Genomic DNA, 18,604 nt, shown 5'->3' on the forward strand with positions numbered 1-18,604 from the left:
TATGACTAGGCATATTCAAATATAACTTATTTAAGCCCATTTATTTATATTTTCTCAATCATTTTTTACCTGTTGTTGGTCTGCTAGTTAAATTCTTTTTGACTACATCACTATATAGCGCTTTATTTTCTTTCTTATCTTTGATAGATTGTTTGCTTGTTCTGGCTTTCTCAATAGCTTTCACTGTAAAAAAAAAGTTCTTAATTACCAGTATGGCCTGAATTTTGAACAATAATCATGATAATATGATAGATTAACTATAGTGTAATGATAAACACCCTTAAAATCAACAACCTGATGTTTGTTATACTTATGACATATGTTGAATTATTCATGTTTGTTATACTTATGACATATGTTGAATTGTTCAAGTTTGTTATACTTATGACATATGTGGAATTGTTCATGTTTGTTATACTTGTGACATATGTTGAATTGTTCATGTTTTTTATACTTATGACATATGTGGAATTGTTCCTGTTTGTTATACTTATGACATATGTGGAATTGTTCATGTTTGTTATACTTGTGACATATGTTGAATTGCTCATGTTTGTTATACTTATGACATTTGTTGAATTGTTCATGTGTGTTATACATATGTTCATTATGAGGTTGTTATACTTATAACTTATGTTCATATTTTTAAGGTTACCTATTTAACACTGTAATTAAATCTTTAAATATTGTTTTATTTGGTATAAATATTGATTCTGTTATCAGCAAATTAGCCCAACTTGTAACTACACATAGGTACATTCACTTAAAACAACCAGTTGATACATATAGTTTTGCACTGCACAACTGCCTGAAAACAAGAATGTGTCCAAAGTACACAGATGCCCCACTTGCACATTATTTACCATATTCAATGGACCATGAAATTGGGTAAAAATCTAATTTGGCATTAAAATTAGAAAGATCATACAATATATAGGTTCAGGTGTACTAAGTTTCAAGTTGATTGGACCTTAGCTTCATCAAAAACTACCTTGACAAAAAATTTTAACCTGAAGCAGGACAGGGACGAACGTAGGTTGGGAATAAAAGTATTCAACACAAAAAGTACACTTAAAAGACTATGTTATAGTGGGACAGTAGTAGGAACTCACACAAAAAATGGTTGAAAAATTTAAATAAGCAGTTTCAGAAAGATCATATTTATACTTACACAGATGCTAACAACAACATGGACAAGAGTTTGGACCATAACTTCCAAAATCAATCCAAAAATGTTTTGAACCATATATAAACTAGAGAATCTCAAGAGCCTGTGTGGCTCACCTGATTCTATACTTGGAATTTTCAAATAATATTAAAAATGTAAATAAAAAATTGTAACAGATACTTATAATGATGTTTTAGGCCAAATTTGATATAATATTGTTATGTTTGATCATTAGTTCTCTTAAAGAAGACATTTGTATGTAATTCCCATAGGATCCCAATGGCGGCAATCTTGAATAATGGAACAGCTACAAAATAACAACACATTGTTTAGTACCTCATAAGGAACATTCATGATAAATTTTGTTTCATTCCATTCAGTGGTTCTTCAAAAGAAGACATTTATAGGGATCTATATTAAACTAGGTCCCCCAAAGAAGACATTTGTATGTAATTCCCATAGGATCCCATGTTAAAATAAGTCCCCCAATGGCGGCAATCTTGAATAATGGAACGGCTACAAAATAACAACAAATTGTTTAGTACCTCATAAGGAACATTCATGATAAATTTTGTTTCATTCCATTCAGTAGTTCTTCAAAAGAAGACATTTGTATGTATTTCCCATAGGGATCTATATTAAAGTAGGTCCCCCCCCCCCCCTGGTGGCCATCTTGGATAACGGAAAAGTTACAAAATAACAACACCTGGTCAGCACCTCATAAGGAACATTCATGCCATGTTTGATTTCATTCCATTCAGTACATTTGTACGTATGTCCCATAGGGTCCTATGTTAAACTAAGTTCCTGCTTGTGGCCATCTTATATAATTGATCGGTTTCAAAGTCAGAACCAGGCCTCGACAATAACGCTTGTCCGATTGTCCGATACCAGAGGGAAAAAAGGTCGGACAAGTAAAAGCTGGATCAAGCTTGTCCGTCGGGACAAGTACAATTATTCTACAGAAAATAAATTTAATCCAACTTTGATGAACAAAGTAATTGATTATAAACAAAAACAAGAAAACAAATATTAATTTGACATGTTTCTGTATTCTGCTTATTCAAATGCAAAACCTTTTTCTTCAACATGTTTACTTGCAATCGATAATTTTTAACTGGTTCTTTGTCAGGTACTTTTTAACAGGTAAAAGGTATACTATTCTCAGAAAACAGTCTTACTGATCCATACCTGTCAACCTCTGAAAATGAAAAGTCAGGTCATGACCTGCATTGAGAAAAAAAATCTCAGGTCATAACGCGTACGACATTTTGCGGGCTCAATTGAAGAACAATAATATGTTTACATATAATTTATATAGTCAATATGTATATGAAACAGTTAGAACATGTATACAAGTTTATTTCAGACTATTGTTATATTCCATAGTAGCAGACTTGGCATTCTTTAAAAGAACTGCACTTGGTTTCAGTTCATAGCAATGCAAATGTGTATTCATTTTACAAGAAAGAAGAGCACACAGTGTATCCTTATTAAGATCAGCCCTACACTCTGTAGCTATTTTCTTTACTAAAGAAAATGCCCTCTCACTGTCTGCATTGCTGTTTGGCAAAACCAGTAATGTTTTAGCAAGTTTTGACAAAACAAAAAATCTTGGCTTGTTTTCAACTACCACTTTGTTATTTTCAACTGAAAGGGCCCTCTTTACTATTTGGGTGGTTTTATTTCACAGCTCAGGTAAACAGTCCTACATTTTGACTTTTGGTTACATTGAAAAAGACCGATAAAACCGAAGGTCGCATTACTTCTAAATACCGGAAACAATTCCGGTCAGAAATCCGGGTGAAACGGGTAATGTTAGAAATTCCCGGGACCCGCCGGGTAAAGAAAAACTCCCGGGTGAGAGGTGAAAATAACGGGTGTCACCCGCAAAAAACGGGTGAGTTGACAGGTATGCTGATCGGAATCAATGATGCGCTTTGTAGATAAGGTAACTTTACAGGACAGTTCGTCACCTCAAAAGATTCAGCTCCAATTGTTTAAGAGACAGTTTGGCACCGTAGGAGACATATTTAGTAGACATGATTGATAGACAGTTTGACAAGGCAGGAGACATTTCGGGACCAAGACAAATCAGTACTCATTTTGCTACCTTATTCTGTTCCTTATGATAAATACCATACCAGTAATTTTTTCACAAAAATATTTTTTTTTATTTACCATAAAATTCACAAAATCATATTTGATCATAAGTAGAAAAAAAAACATTACTTGCAATATGGTGACCTATAGTTGTTAATTTCTGTGTCATTTGGTCTTTTGTAGAGAGTTGTCTCATCGGCAATTAGACCTTATGATGGCTTATCTTCTTTTTATTGATTGCATTTGAATAAACTTTTTTTTTAACTTAAAAAAAACCCAAACAGAATACAAATCCAATGAGTGTACAGGCCTATCAGATGGTGCCTCATGATTAGAGTCTGATGAGACTAGCATTGATGGAAACTAGAACCTAATTCCTGTGATATGACTAGCTTCGCAGTTGTACTTGACTCATATTTTTGAAAAGTATTTAAAAAAAAATACATCAAATTCTGTTATATTGTTTAAATTCGTTTTGTTCCTTTAATCAACTAAAAATGTAAAAAAGGTTATTTTTAATAGAAAATTTTTGGACAAGTAACAATTTCATTCGGGCAAGTAAATTTTGGTATGTGCTTGTCCTACAGGACAAGTTGAATTTTTTTTTTATTGTAGAGGCCTGAGAACACTGGGTCAACACCTTATAAGGAACATTCATGCTATGTTTGGTTTCATTCCATTTAGTGGTTCTCTAAAAGAAGACATTTGTAAGTATTTCCCATAGGGTACTAAGTTTAACTAAGTCCTCTGCTGGCAGTCATCTAATAGATGATGGATCTGCTACAAAGTAACAACACTAAGTAAGCATCTCATAAGGAACATTCATGCTGTTTGGTTTCATTCCTATCAGTGGTTCACTAAAAGAAGACATTTGTATGTATTTCCCATATATATATAGGGTCTTATGTTACACTAAGTCCCCTGTTGGTGGCCATCTTGGATGATGGATAGGTTACAAAGTAACAACACTTGGTAGGCATCTCATAAAGAACATTCATGCCATGCTTGGTTTCTTTCCATTCAGTGGTTCTCTAAAAGAAGACATTTGTATGTATTTCCCATAGGGTCCTATGTTAAACTTAGTCCCCTGCTGGCAGCCATCTTGGATAATGGATCAGCTGCAAAGTAACAACACTTGGTCAACACCTCATAAGGATCATTGGTTCCATTTCATTCAGTGGTTCTCTAGAAGATGTTCAAAATGTGAAAAATTACGCCTACAATGACGAACGCCAAGTGATGAGAAAAGCTCACTTGGCCCTTTGAGCCAGGTGAGCTAAAAACAAAATTCCTAAACTTTGAATGAGAAAGTTAGAACATAATATAATATTTTTTTCCCATATTTTCAATGGAGATTTTTTTTTATTGATCAAGTCAAGTGAGTAATAACTGGTATCAACATAGTGTAAGAAAATGATAATAACACTGGATTAATTTGGTGTTAACGTTAATTGCACTTTTCTGATCATGTCTTTTAAAAGTTACAGATAATTCAAATTTAACTTAATCACTCAGGAACTAAAAAAAACCAATTCAGCCTTTAATTTTGAATGAACTCAGACAGAACTTCAATTTACCTGGCTTTAGATGTTGAACAACAAGAGACTCTACCTCGGCTGCTGGTCCTTTACCAACTTTGTTTTCAGCACTGACACTACATACATAATGTTTGTCCAGCTTCAGATTCTTAATGGTATAGGAGGTGACAAATGATCTGCCTCGTCCAATCTTTTTCCAGTCATCAGAATCAACCATTTTCAGGGAAATATTGTACCCAGTAACCTTTGAATTGCCAATTGCCTTTGGCCTTGTCCATTCCAAAGTCAACTTGTCATTGGTCCTCGTCTTCACCTTCAAATTTTCAGGTGCTTGTGGTACCTCTGTTGTTCATGGAGATTAAATATTTAGTTGATTTCTTATCGTAAATTCAAACACATAAGTATATATGAAGCAGGGGAACTAGAGTCTCTAACAAGCTGGGCTTGCTCACCTGCATCTTCAACAATAGCAATTTTTGTATAAAACTAGAGGCTAGCTCTCATGAGCCTGTGTCGCTTAAATGAATCTTCTGTGGTTTTAAAAAATCATGTAAAATAAGGTTTAAATCATAATAAATAGTATAAGATACCCATATAATGATATCCATTAAATTTATCCCACTAGTATCTCGACTTAGACAATACCTACTGTAGACCCCTTATCATTATTTAAATTAGTTTTCAAGTTATGACCATTTGAAATTGTTGGGTTTTTTTTAACAATTTTCTCTTACACTTCAATAGTTAATCCCTATGTACTTTATTCAGACATGATTGCCATGTAAGTTGGATGGCATTGTGGCTTAGTTTTATTCTACTTGGCCCCGTAGATTAACTGGAGAAATTTACGAAAAAAATCACTTTAAAAGGCAATATCAATTTAAGGGGTCATTTCAATATCTTTGTCATATCAACTTGTTTTTAGATCTTATATACATTATCTTTGTCTATAATAATACATTAGATTATAACAAAAAAACTGCTAAATTTCCTTAAAATTACAAATTCAGGGACAGTTATCCAACAACCGGTTGTCTGATTAGTCTTAAGTTTTCAGGACTAATTGATCTTAATCTGATGACCATTTCTATCCCATGTCAGATTTGCTCTAAGTGCTTTAGTTTCAGAACTGTTTACAAAAAGATGCATTTTACTCATATGTCCTTTTTTTAGCCATGTCTGTCATCTTGATTGGTAGGCGGGATCATCTAATACATTTTTTTTCCAAGATACCTTAATGATGATTGTAACCACGTCAGCTTAATTTTGTCTCAGTAGTTTTAGAGGAAAAGATTTTGATAAAAGTTTATTTACAAGTATATGACAGATGCAAAGTGATGAGAAAAGCTTGATTACAGCCCATTTAGGTATTTGACGGACACTGGTGCACTTTTAAAGGGAAGATGTCATGAGCTAAATCTTTAAAGGGAAAAAGCTCCAATATCAGTAGACTAAATATTTCATCCATGATGGTCTATTTGTAGATGCTTATCATAAATATAATGTTTTCAAAATAAAATAGGAAATATATGTAAACAGCTGAAAAAAAAATAGTCATTTAAGGGCAATCAATTCAATACGGGGTCAACTGACGATTTTTGCCATGTTGACTCATTTGCCTTAGATCTTGACTCTTTGATGTTTTGTCTATTTAAATTTGCTTTCTATCTTTCTATACGTAAAATAATATAGAGTAAAAAAAAGAAAAGATTTGAAAGCCACCATTGGTTGCAATTGACTGTTGAAAAAAGGTGACCATTAGTGCAGGTTTGACTGTATAGCTACATTCATTCCAAGCAGAATTTTCTAATCCTTTAAAAACACATTTTACTCAAATAGTTGTTACCTGCTATTGGTCGACTTGTTAAATTCCTTTTAGATTTATCACAATATAATACTTTATTTCCTCCTTTCTTATTCTTGAATGGTGGTTGGCTAGGGCTGGCTTTCCAAATAAATTTCAATGTAAAACAAGAGTTTGTTGACACACAAATGTCTTCACTGATACAACTATTTTCAAAATAATAGGCAAAAATGCAAAAAGCTGATAATAAAAAAGTCATTTAGGACAATAACTTCAATAAAGGGCCAACTGACAATTTTGGGAATGTTCACTTATTTGTTTTAGATCTTGACTTTTTGATCATTTTGTCTATTAACATTTGCTTTCTACATGTATATATTTCTATGATTCTTAAAAAAAAAATATAAGACAAAGGAATAAAAAAGATATATTTTCATTTAAGATCAATAACTTCAGTTTATTTAGTAGCAACTTATTGAAAATAACAATAACTAAACGGTACAAATTTTACTGAGAATGTTTTTCTACTGCTTATAAAAAATGAGAAAATTGTCCAACAGTAATGTGAGTTAATCAAGTCTTTTTTCTATATATTTTACATAACTTTATAATTTTCAAACATATCTATATCATGTAACATATGTCCTTTTTTCACTCTTCCCTATGAAAATTTTGATGTCTTTTTGATTGCACAATTTGATGGGTCATTACAGGTCCTTTATCTTTAACTAGCAGAGTGAATATGACTAGACATATTCAAATATAACTTATTTAAGCCCATTTATTTAAATTTTCTCAATCATTTTTTACCTGTTGTTGGTCTGCTAGTTAAATTCTTTTTGACTACATCACTATATAGCGCTTCATTTTCTTTCTTATCTTTGATAGATTGTTTGCTTGTTCTGGCTTTCTCAATAGCTTTCACTGTAAAAAAAGTTCTAAATTACCAGTATGGCCTGAATTTTGAACAATAATCATAATAATATGATAGATTAACTATAGTATAATGATAAACACCCTTAAAATCAACAACCTGATGTTTGTTATACTTATGACATATGTTGAATTGCTCATGTTTGTTATACTAAATTATGACATATGTTGAATTATTCAAGTTTGTTATACTCATGACATATGTGGAATCGTTCATGTTTGTTATACTTGTGACATATGTTGAATTGCTCATGTTTGTTATACTTATGACATTTGTTGAATTGTTCATGTTTGTTATACATATGTTCATTATGAGGTTGTTATACTTATAACTTATGTTCATATTTTTAAGGTTACCTATTTAACACTGTAATTAAATCTTTAAATATTGTTTTATTTGGTATAAATATTGATTCTGTTATCAGCAAATTAGCCCAACTTGTAACTACACAAAGGTACATTCACCTTAAAACAACCAGTTGATACATATAGTTTTGCACTGCACAACTGCCTGAAAACAAGAATGTGTCCAAAGTACACAGATGCCCCACTCACACATTATTTTCCATATTCAATGGACCATGAATTTGGGTAAAAATCTAATTTGGCATTAAAATTAGAAAGATCATACCATATAAAGGTAACATGTTAACCAAGTTTTGAGGTTGATTGAATCATCAAAAACTACCTTGACCAAAACTTTAACCTGAAACTGCCACTTTCATTTTATATGTTCAGTGGACCGTGAAATTGGAGTCAAAAGTCTAATTTGGCTTAAAAATAAGAAAGATCATATCATAAGCAACAAGTGTACTAAGTTTCAAGTTGATTGGACTTCAGCTTCATAAAAAACCAAAAAATACCTTGACCAAAAACTTTGGAGACGAACGTAGGTGGGGCATCAAAGTTTTCAACACAAAAAGTACACAGAAAAGAGCTATGTTATAGTTGGACAGTAGTAGAAACTCACACAAAAAATAGCTGAAAAAATTTAAATTAGCAGTTTCAGTAAGATTGTATTTATACTTACATACAGGTTATTTTCTGGAAACTATAAAAATGCTTATTTTGGCCCTTTTTTGGCCCTTTATACATAAGCTGTTCGAACCAAAACCCCATCAATAAATCCCAGCCTTCCTTTTATGATTTCAAATCTAACTAATTTTAAAATTTCATATATTTCTATTTTCTTATACTTAAGTTATTATCAAGAAACCAATGGTCATATAACTAAATAATAATCTGACACCAATGCTCACAATGACGTGGACATGAGTTTGGACCATAACTTCCAAAATCAATCCAAAAATGTTTTGAACCATATATAAAATAAATTTAACTTAATCACTCAGGAACTAAAAAAAACCAATTCAGCCTTTAATTTTGAATGAACTCAGACAGAACTTTAATTTACCTGGCTTTTGATGTTGAACAACAGGAGACTCTACCTCGGCTGCTGGTCCTTTACCAACTTTGTTTTCAGCACTGACACTACATACATAATGTTTGTCCAGCTTCAGATTCTTAATGGTATAGGAGGTGACAAATGATCTGGCTCGTCCAATCTTTTTCCAGTCATCAGAATCAACCATTTTCAGGAAAATATTGTACCCAGTAACCTTTGAACCGCGAATTTCCTTTGACCTTGTCCATTCCAAAGTCAACTTGTCATTGGTCCTCGTCTTCACCTTCAAATTTTCAGGTGCTTGTGGTACCTCTGTTGTAAATGGAGATTAAATATTTAGTTGATTTCTTATCTTAAATTCAAACACATAAGTATGAAGCAGGGGAACTAGAGTCTCTAACAAGCTGGGATTGCTCACCTGCATCTTCAACAATAGCAATTTTTGTTTAAAATTAGAGGCTAGCTCTCATGAGCCAGTGTCGTTAAATGAATCTTCTGTGGTGTAGAAAATCATGTAAAATAAGGTTTAAATCATAATAAATATTATAAGATACCCTAATAATTAAATTTAAAAAGGTTATCCCACTATATATATAGCTAGTATCTCGACTTAGACAATACTTACTGAAGACCCCTTATCATTATTTAAATTAGTTTTCAAGTTATGACCATTTGAAATTGTTGGTTTTTTTTAACAATTTTCCCTTACACTTCAATAGTTAATCCCTATGTACTTTATTCAGACATGATTGCCATGTTAGTTGGATGGCATTGTGGCTTAGTTTAATTCTAATTGGCCCGTAGATTAATTAACTGCTGGAAAATATTTTTTTTAAAGAAAAGTTTACGAAAAAAATCGTTAAAAATTTACATTAAAAGGCAATACCCATATCCCATGTCAGATTTGCTCTACATGCTTTAGTTTCAGAATTGTTTACAAAAAGCTGCATTTTACTCCTATGTCCTTTTTTTTAGCCATGTCTGTCATCTTGATTGGCAGGCGGGATCATCTAACACATTTTTTTACCAAGATACCTTAATGATGATTGTGGCCAAGTCGGCTTAATTTTGTCTCAGTAGTTTTAGAGGAAAAGATTTTTATAAAAGTTTTATTATAAGTATATGACAATGGACTATGAGGAGGGACAATGGCAGATGCCAAGTGATGAGAAAAGCTCACATTGAAAGTGAAACAAAGGCAAACCATTTTATTGACAGATTTGATCCACAAAAATCATTCTTATAGTAAAAACAATGATAAACATTTACTTTTCATATATAATATGAATTAAGGGGGTTCACAGGTCTAAGTCAATTGTTTTTCTTAATATAGGATTTCACTATACATTGTATTTTTCTATAAATGAACTTTATCTTATACCTTTCAATTATGCTCAAAATCTGCCTTTGAAAGAAGCCTACATTTTTGTAAAAGTACCTTTTTTCTGTTGAAGTAATAGGAGAAAAATTTCATGCATTTGTATGACTTAATATTTCCAGCATTGATGATCTTCACTCAAAAACTAACCTGCACATTTAGATTTAAGAAATCTGTCACCAGGTGGAAAATTTTCCTACAAAAAAAATCAATTGTGTTTTTTGTTAAAATTTATATTCATTTCTTAGCAAACAAAAACAATAATACCTCATTTAAGAGGGTTGTACACTAAAAGCTACATAACTTATCTTACCTGAGGCCCCAACATAGATAAGCAGCATTTTAAATAACTATAGAGGCTCTGAGGAGTCTGTGTTAAGATAAAATTTTTTAATTGATGCATGAAATACTGCAACCATTATACTTTTGGCTTTCAATGTTGATTTATGATTTATTTGATGAACATTATTGCAGTTTACAGTTCATCTCAATCTATATTTATATTCAAGATAGTAACCACCAGAGTGCACACGCTGAAATGTCCCTCTTTCTTTACTTATCATTGATATTATGTTGATAGTCCTAAGTATAAAGCTTTACCACAACTGTCACATAAACTATAAAATTAACCAACAAAAATAAACATTGACCAATAAACCATGAAAATGAGGTCAAGGTCAGATGATCCATGCCAGGCAGACATGTACAGCTAACAATACTTCCATACAACAAATAAAAAGTTGACCTTATGCTTATAGTTAAAGAGAAACAGACCAAAACAGAAAAACTAAACACTGAGAAATGAACTGTTAAAATGAGGTCAAGGTCAAAATTAACCTGCGCGACAGACATATAGATCATAACATATTTCCATACACCAAAGATAGTTGACCTATTGCATATAGTATTAGAAAAAAAGACCATAACTCAAAAACTTAACTTTGACCACTGAACCATGAAAATGAGGTCAAGGTCAGATGACACCTGCCATAAAAAAAAATTTTAACTTTTTATTCAAGTAGTCACTGAACCATGAAATAAAGTCAAGGACATTGGACATGCGACTGACAGAAACTTCGAAAAATGAGGCATATGTATATTCAAAGTATGAAGCATCCAGGTCTTCCACCTTCTAAAATATAAAGCTTTTAAGAAGTAAGCTAATGCCACAGCCGTCGTAGCCACCGGATCACAACCCCTGAGTCGAGCTAGGCTGGAAAAAAAAAGCAAAATTTCCTTAAAATTACTAATACAGGGCAGCAAACCAACAACTGCTTTTCTGATTCTTCTGAAAATGTCACTTGGTCACTACAACAACAACAACAACAACATCATATAACAAGGGTTTTTAGTTTTATCCAGGTTCTCCGCAGGGCAGAGTTTTTTAAGACCACAGTGGTCAACCCCTGAACATAGCTTGATACTGTCTGAATTTGGATTGTGATAAAATTTTTGACATAATATAGATTTTTGTCACAAAATAAATGTGGGTGTTGCTCAATTTGGTCTATGTGCATATCAAACAAAGGACATAGATGGATTCATGACAAAATTTTGTTTTGGTAATGGTGATGTGTTTGTAGATCTTTTTTGACTGAACTTTCTTCCTGCTTACAATTATCTCTATCATTAATCAACTTGGCCTAGTAGTTTTAGTGGAAAATATTTTGAAAAATTTACAGAATTTATGAAAATTGTTAAAAATAGACTATAAAGGGCAATAACTCCTTAAGGGGTCAATTGATCATTTAAGTCATGCTGACTTATTTTAAGGTCTTACTTTGCAAAAACATTATTGCTGTTTACACTGTATCTTTATCTATAAAAATATTCAAGATAATAACATGCAAAATTTTCATAAAATTTGGAATTAAGGGGCAGCAACCCAACAATTGTTTGCCTGAATGGTCTGAAAATTTCAGAGCAAATATATAATGACCTAAAAACATTTTTTTTTCTGACAAATTTGCTCTTAATGCTTTGGTTTCAGATATGAGCCAACCAGATGCTCCACAAGGCCCAGCTTTATATGACCGCAGAGGTTGGACCCTGAACCGTTGGGGCAAGTATGGACACAACATTCAAGCTGGATTCAGCTCTAAATTTGGATTGTGATTAAATAGTTGACACAGCATAGGTTTCTGACACAGAATGATTGTGGTCTAATGAACTTAAAATACTTTTTTTTTCTTTGAGCAATTCACTATGCTGTTGAATATTAATCCTCTCAAAAAAATGTTTGAAGAAATTTTCTTTTTATTTATGAAATCTAAAATGAAAAAAATTTAACCCCCCCCCCATTTTTTTTTCACATCCCCCTTTCCCTTTATCCAAAACTGATCTCAATTCAAATTTCTAATGGAGTTTGCAACAATAACTACTCATTTAAATACATCATAAAATATTAAAATGTACCAAAAGGTGCTTGTTATCACTGAATGGTTTTAATTTATCAGTTGGTAGTAAAAGTAAATATACATTGTATATTGTATAAAACAATGATTTAAGTTGATTCAACTACTATTCTGGACAAAGAAAGATAACTCCAATCAATTGAAAATTTCTTGCTATTGCACAATATTGTGCAATTAGATATTTCTTGCCATTGCGCAATACTGTGCAATTGAAAATATTTGCTATTGCACAATACTTTGCAATTGAAGATTTCTTGCTATTGCACAATATTGTCACTGTGCAATTGAAAATTTCTTGCTATTGCACAATACTGTGTCATCTAATTACATCACAGATTGGTTATTATACTAGATATTAATGCTATTTATTTATGAGATTTTGAGTTTCGTTTTTTCATAAAAGAACACATTGTGTTGACATGTATTTGTCAAAATCAGACTTGTAATAACTCTCTTCTGGGATGTATCTTTGAAGCAATTCAGATTCAAAAGCGTAAAAACAATGAATTTATCGTAGAAGCTTTAAAAAGAGATCTATAAGAAAATATGTTTAGAGAATGGGTAATACATGTGTCAATCATGACTTCCCATCAAAAATGTAGTTGTCCTACTGGGTTTTGGTTATTAAAAGGATAGACATTGGATGAAAAATATTAATTGTTGCCAGCTGGGCGATCAGGGGATTTTATACTGAGTGTAATGAATAGTTATTATGATATGCTGGAATAAATTGTCTATCTGATTTGATCTGGAACGATATAACTAGTTGTTTTGTTCCGGCCAGAATTTTTCAACTAGCTACATTGTTCCGGGAATTTTCAACTAGCTACTTTTTTCTGGAACTTTTCAACTGCACTCGGAACAAAACAACTAGTTGAAAAGTTCCAACGGAACGAAATAACTAGTTAGAAAGTTCCGCCGGAACAAAGTAACTGGCGGAACATAGTGGCTGTTACATTTACGCATATTGTCATGACCATAAATATAGGTGATTTTTTTTAATGACGTCATTGTTTGGTATGTAACGTCACGAACGTCAAGTTTTCATATTGTATGTGACGTCACGAACATCAAGTTTGCATATTTTTTGGTACACTAAATGCAACTATAAAAAATACAAAACACTCAAATAAATACAATAATAAACAAAATATTTTTAAAACAGCAGCAGGCAAATGGTAAGGTAACCCCAGGTGCTTTGTATAAGCAGTTATTTTAAGGCTTTGAACCAAGACAAAAGCAGAACTGAAGGTAACCCAGTGCTAATCTATCGAGATCAGAAAACAGTTCATATAATATAATACTCTTCTGTTGAAATATATGATAAAGCGTATAATACATGGCAAAATCCGTATCACATGCCGTATCACCCTCGACCAATATCATCCCTCGGGCCTCAAGGCCCTTGGGCTGATATTGATGTCACGGGATGATACGACATATGATACGGATTTTGCCATGTATTATTCTCTATATATCAACAATTCACCAAAGTTTCATGAAAATTCAGCTGAAAGCTTTTTTGAGTTATTGATAGTGTTGACAACAGAAGGATGAATCAACATACAACAGTGGGGCGATAAGAAACAATGAAGGAATCAGAAAGGACAAGATGATTGAAATATAACTCAACTTTTAGAGTCCAATGATCAACTTTAGAGTTAAACTTCACAGAGAGAAGTCAGTAAATAAGATGCAAAATTCAATTGTGTCTGATCCATTTGTCATTTGAAACAATAAAATATGTTTAAACCCACCTCAAAAAGATTTGTGAATTAATCAAGCATGCAATGAATTTTAGATAACACCCAAATATATATTTTCCGCTGAGCTCCTATGAAAACTGATAACTTATTATTTATGTAAGTTTCCTACCTGTTTGATATTATATGCTTGGTCAACTTGATTTCTGAAAAGAAAAAAAAAAGAAACATTAACACAGAGATATGTCTGGTCTACATGTATTTGTAGATAATGTTTATTTGTTATTCAATAATTCATATGTTGCAATTAAAATAGCAATACCTTAACATTTAAAGTATGCAAATATTCAAAGTCTTTTCATAGCAAATTTCATAATAATAGAATAATAGACAAACCTTGCATTTACCCCTACTTTCTATGAGGTGGGATAGGACCTTTATTGGGTCTCAGGGATCATGTGTTTTTAAGCTTAAGATTTCGAGATTGACCCTTTAAGGATCCAGGAATTCGTTTTTCAAAATTTTGGGATGTTGAATTGGGATTGTATTTTTTTTAAAATATCAAAAATTAGCTCAAAATCTTAACTGTGATTTTCAACAATTTATCAGGGTCCAAAGTCAGAAATTTCTGCAAAAAATTAAACTCAAACTTGATCTGTAACTCATCATGGTTAACTCACATACCAAAAATCAGCCAAATATCTAAAAGTGTTTAGAAAAAAAGACTGTGTAATGGTTTGTTGCGGAATGAGCGAATGACAGAATGACTGAGACAAGGGTAAAACTATATTGCCCTGACAACTTTGTTCTGGGCCATAAAAAAAACTATGAAAATAATACATTGAACTTTATATCTAATTTTGAAAAATATGTATTTTCTATAAGGTTACATATTAAAAAAATCTTAGAGGACAGATTAGCAACAAAGTACATTTTTTTTTACTTTTGTTAGCACCTCATACGGAACATACAAATCATTACTGGATTCAATTCTTTTATTGGATCTAAATGGAAGACTTAAATTTGTAAGTATTTCCCAGCATATGCTTAACTATAAAGCCCCCTTACTGAAGCCTACTTAGATAACAGATACTGAGATAGGCAACAAAGCAACAACACAGCTCTTAAGAAACAATTAATCATATAAAATAAGAAGATGTGGCCATGGTATGAGTGCCAATTAGCCAACCTTCCATCCGAGTGGCATTGTATATGAAGTCACCAATTTAGGTCAAATAATAGCCTTATTTCTACATCAAGCCTTGGCTTCCTTTGGATCCATTTGAAGCTTTTCTCTAGAAGACAACTTTATAATAGTATGTTTTTCCAATAGGTTACTATGTTACACTAAGGGCCACTATAGGCAACTTTCTAGGATAAAAAAGTAAGAATGCTAATTCAAGTTTACATCTCATAAGAAACATTCATGTCATATATTATTCCTATCACTATGAGTGATTCATGTAAGAATTTTTTATGTAATTCCTAAAACTAGGTACCCTGATGGTAGCTTTCTGGGATGACAAATCAGTGACAAGGTTACAAAACTTGGTAGGTAACCTGGTAAGCACCTCATCAGGAACATAAATACAATATTTGGTTTCAATCAATTCAAAGGTTCTTATAAAGAAAGAAGATGTTGGTTACATAACTATTGGTAAATAACACAGTTGCAACTATATGTACTATCCTTAATGGTTGCGCCCAAAACATCGATAAGGACAAGTTACAGATATATCCAGCCATTTTCAAAAAAGTAGAGGGGAGGTCCCAACCAAGGAGAAAAGGGTGGATGGGGGTCCAACTTTATGTCCCCATTCAAATGCATTGGTCGTCAGAAAAAAAGGGTTTCAACCTCCGGAACTCGCCCCTGTATCTGCCACTGTTTATGTCACATTTTGAAAAAGCCTCATATAAACTATTTTAATCGAATTTAAACAGTTACAGGAAACCAGGTAAAACACAATATTGGATTTACTCATTCCTATGCTTTTGCAAGCAAAGAGTCATGGTAAATTAGACAACATCAAACAGGTCAACCAGGCCGTTAATGCTGTGGTATGGCAAGGAACTGTTCAGGGTAAGGTGTTATTTAGTAAATGACATCAATTGTTTATAATCTGGTGTTTGGCGATCAGATAAGTTATGTAAAATATAGTATCTTTTTCGTCATAGAAAAACCAACAGAGAATGAATTTTCAGTTGTCTTGGCATAGGACCAAAATCTTTAAAAATTACCAATATAAATAAGATTAACTTCCAAATTTCAACATTCCTTAGTAGAATGATATAAATTCATGTCTATGTTAACGGGAGTCACATGTGGAGCTATATCTGCTTACCCTTCCGGAGCAACTGAGATCAACCCCAGTGTTAATGGTGAGGTGTGTGTTGCTCAGACTTTAGTTTTACATGTTGTGTTTTGTAAACTATTGTTAATGTCTGATTGTCTTTTTTTCTTCTTTTTTTGGTGATGGCGTTGTCAGTTAATTATAGACTAAGTCTGTGAGTATGAATGTCCCTTTGGAATCTTAATTTCGCCTATGTTTTAATGTTTTCAACTATAGAAAAACAGCATACTGAGACTGTTTTCAATTGTAATATTATAAAATAAAATGTATGGCTACTAGGGATAAAATTTTCAGAGAAGAATTAAGCGGCTTGATATTTAAAGCAATGTGTACATTTGATTTTAAAAATACTAATACAAGACAACGTTAACCATGTAGGCTACTAATTTTCCGCCACTTGTTTCACATCAATTCGTATTATTGATAGTAAATCTAGGAGATGTAACGCTACAATACCTTAATATTTAACATCGTACATCAGTATTGTAATCAGTGAAAAAAGGCTCAGTATAGTGAGTGATTTCATCAATGTTTACATTAAAATAAAGGGTATACAAATTTATATGTCCAGTTCCCGGGTTTCCTTATCGGTTGTCCATATTTCTTTGTCCCATTAGGTTTCTTTTTCGTTTTCTTTTCATTTTACAAGAAACAAGAGGCTGTCACATTTATTTGTGTCCTGGCAATATCACAAGAACCATAACTGATGAACGGTGAAAGTGAAAATCGTCAATATCAAATTTGACCTGCATTTTGTCATCAGTATCAACATATTAAAATTTGAAAGAGCTTAGGTTGAATGGTTCATGAGTAAATGCAACAACATGAATGGAAACGCCATTTTTTTATCTTTCAAGAACCATAACTCCTGAACGGTAAAAGTCAAAATCAACATTATTTAACTTGACCTCCATTTTGTCATCAGTAACAACATATGAAAATTTGAAAAGCTTTGGTTGAACAGTTCATGAGTAATTTAAGCACTGACATGACTGGAAACGACATTTTTCAATCTTTCAAGAACCATAACTCCTGAACAGTAAAAGTCAAAATCGTCATTCTTGAACTTGACCTCCATTTTGTCATCAGTAATAACATATTAAAATTTGGGAAGCTTGGATTGAACAGTTCATGCAAAACTGCACGGACAAGACTGGAAACCCCATTTTTCAATCTTTCAAGAACCATAACTACTGAATGCCCGGTAAAAGTCAAAATCGTCATTCTTGAACTTGACCTCCATTTTTTCATCAGTAACAACATAGGAAAATTTGGGAAGCTTTGGTTGGACAGTTCATGCATAAATGCACAGACACGACTGGACACGCCATTTTTCAATCTTTCAAGAACCATAACTCCTGAACGGTAAAAGTCAAAATCATTCTTGAACTTGACCTTCATTTTGTTGTCAGTAACAACATGTTAAAATTTTAAAAGCTTTTGATGAATGGTTCATGAGTAAATGCACAGACAACATTTGTTTGCCGCCAGCCCGACCGCCCTACTGCTGACTGCCAGCCGTACATCCCCAAATCAATAACCGAAATTTTTGTCACAAAAATCTGGTTAAAAATACAACGAAAGTTACAAATACACACCAATCATAATGCAAAGCAATTGAAGAAGAATCGCAGAAAAAACAATGAAAAGCATTTCCCCAACCTATCTTAGGATCGAGTTGAAGGACCATCTTTTTAGGCCGTATGTAGATTTGGTTTTGTGTTGCTTGGTTACTATCTTATTGACATTTATCCAACATGTGTTTAAAATAAGAAAAGTCTAACAGACTATAATGAATCGCATGAAC

General features: G+C 32.5%; 1 protein-coding gene and 1 long non-coding RNA gene across 2 annotated transcripts in view; both read right to left on the reverse strand.

The window, feature by feature from the left end:
- The window catches only part of LOC143073743 (uncharacterized), a 92,591-nt gene extending 90,829 nt beyond the window's left edge, over positions 1-1,762 (reverse strand). Inside the window, exon 1 of the mRNA XM_076249501.1 lies at positions 70-1,762. The gene's annotated coding sequence lies outside the window, so the exon portion shown is untranslated. The remainder of the gene's footprint in view (positions 1-69) is intronic.
- A 7,204-nt stretch (positions 1,763-8,966) lies between these two features.
- LOC143072806 (uncharacterized) overlaps positions 8,967-18,604 on the reverse strand; it is a 28,027-nt gene continuing 18,389 nt past the window's right edge. The window contains exons 2-4 of the long non-coding RNA XR_012977320.1: positions 14,619-14,652; positions 10,480-10,525; positions 8,967-9,263 (exon numbers count right to left, since the gene is read on the reverse strand). This is a non-coding gene — a long non-coding RNA (uncharacterized LOC143072806). The remainder of the gene's footprint in view (positions 9,264-10,479; positions 10,526-14,618; positions 14,653-18,604) is intronic.

This window comes from Mytilus galloprovincialis, chromosome 4, assembly GCF_965363235.1.
Source record: "Mytilus galloprovincialis chromosome 4, xbMytGall1.hap1.1, whole genome shotgun sequence".
Taxonomy (NCBI): Eukaryota; Metazoa; Mollusca; class Bivalvia; order Mytilida; family Mytilidae; genus Mytilus; species Mytilus galloprovincialis.